Source organism: Triticum dicoccoides, chromosome 1B (assembly GCF_002162155.2).
Source record: "Triticum dicoccoides isolate Atlit2015 ecotype Zavitan chromosome 1B, WEW_v2.0, whole genome shotgun sequence".
NCBI lineage: Eukaryota > Viridiplantae > Streptophyta > Magnoliopsida > Poales > Poaceae > Triticum > Triticum dicoccoides.
In genome coordinates, this window is record NC_041381.1 from 539958080 (window position 1) to 539960331 (window position 2252).

The 2252-nt window shown below is 48.0% G+C and overlaps 1 pseudogene; it reads left to right on the forward strand.

Moving 5' to 3' along the window:
* The first annotated feature begins 537 nt into the window (after nucleotides 1–537).
* Nucleotides 538–1377, forward strand: LOC119308004 (annotated as a pseudogene).
* Nucleotides 1378–2252: the final 875 nt, after the last annotated feature.

Here is a 2252-nt window from a genome sequence, read left to right on the forward strand (position 1 = left end):
GTACGTAGACATAGTTTAGAGTGTAGATTCACTCATTTTGCTTCGTATGTAGTCACTTGTTGGAATCTCTAAAAAAGACTTATACTCCCTCCGTTCCAAAATAGATGACCCAACTTTGTACTAAAGTTAGTATAAAGTTGAGTCATCTATTTTGGAACGGAGGGAGTATTTGCGAACGGATGGAGTAACATTATCATCCTCTGTCAATAGGAAAAATCTAGCTCGACGATAGGAGCACGTGCGTACATACTTGCATGCCATACATTTTGTAGTGGGCCAGGCACATGCATAGCATAGACCGCGTACGTCGACGGGAAAGTTGATGGAAAGCGAGGCGTGAAATGGTCAGCACTCAGCAGGCCACAAGGTAAGCATTGACTTGTTCAAAGTCCAAACGCACATGATCGTTCAACCGCGAGTTCCAATTTATCTTTCCAGCAGTCAACCTACCACGCTTGCGCGTGCCACCCAACCCAACCCAGGCTGGGCGCTTGCTTTGCCTGTGTATAAAGGGAGGGAGCCGTCAGCGAGCCAACCCAACCCCCGTGAAGCATCATCCACCTTCTCTCCTTGCGTCGCCTTGCAACTTGCATTGCATTCCAGCCGCCATCTCTGACAGCAATCCATGGCCGCCATGAAAACCATCGCTCTCCTTGCCGTGATCTCGGCCGCCGCCCTGGGCACCGCGTCGGCGGTGACCCACCGCGTCGGCGAGCCGGGCGGCGCGTGGGACCTCACCACCGACTACGGCAGCTGGGCGTCCTCCAGGGAGTTCCACCCGGGCGACGAGCTCATCTTCAGGCACCAGCCAGGGGCGCACAACGTGCTCGAGGTCAGCAAGGCCGACTACGACTCCTGCAATGCCACCAGCCCCATCACCACCTTGGGCTCCGGCTTTTTCACCTACGTCGCCCTTCCCGCCGTCGGCACCCGCTACTTCATCTGTGGTTTTCCTGGCCACTGCACCACCACCGGCACCGGCGGCATGAAGCTCAAGATCGACGTCTTGCCAGGTTCCCCCTCGTCGTCGCCCGCCCCGGTCATGTCGCCGCCCTCCTCCGCCGCCACCTCTGCCAGGGCCACAATAGGATTTGCCGATTTGGCCTTGTCGTCCTGGTGGCGACCGGTCTCATGGCTTGAAATGCATGTATTCTTCATTAGCTCATGATGCCTGGTGGATTCAACCGATGTAAAGACTGTAGCCTGTAGGTTTCCCCCCTTTTCATAAAACAAAAAAAATTGAGTTGCCGCAGACACATACCAGCTTATACTATAGAGAAATGCTAACGACCAGTCGACTGGTGGTTAGCGACAGATCCGCACGATCGTAACCCATCTTCCTCTCGTGACCCGCATGCTTGATTCCACCGATTTTTTTTCTTCTCTCAAAAACCGTATACGCCAATAGTAAATCGCTAGTGGTTTTTTGGTTTTTTGAAACACAATATAAAAAGAAAATAAAAGTGCTAGTAAGGGGACTTGAAACCAGGTCTATTCATTTGACTTTGAGCCCAATAACCAACTAAGCCACATTCAATTGTTGTCTATTGCATATGAACAAGGTTATTTGAACCTTTCTTTTTTTCTGTCATATCAGCGATAATAAATTCTTTTCTTGGTAACTTTGGCATGACCGGCGTGATAACTATGACTTGAGCAACATGATAACTATACTATGATAAGCCTGATAACTATAATATGAGAAGGTTAATGACTATACCATGAGAAGCATGGTAAATTTAGCAATGGGTAGTGGTAACTTCACACTGGGGTATGTTTCGACAAAAAAATAGTTACCAGGAGATCAAGATTTGTTTCCAATATCTTTTTCTCCCAAAAAATATCAGGCCAGCGATGTATGAGTTATCAAGCCATTCGCACAAAAAATAACCGGGGATATTTCATCAACGTGCCTCCCTCCACCCGGTCGCCAAATTTACCAAGACCTAGGTACATAAGTTATCAGGTCAGCAATGTGTGAGTTATCATGATATTCACATAATAGTTATCGGGGTATATTTCATCACCTCTATTCGCCAAAGTTACCAGGATCGGGCTGCATAAGTTATCAGGTCTCCGATGTATGAGTTACCATGATATTCACACCAAAGTTATCGGGGGATGTTTCATCAACACCCACCCATACGCCAAGTTATGAGGACGAGATATGTAAGTTATCAGGACCGGGGTACACAAATTATCAGGTTTTGATGTGTGAGTTATCATGCTATTCACACAAAAAGTTACCGGAC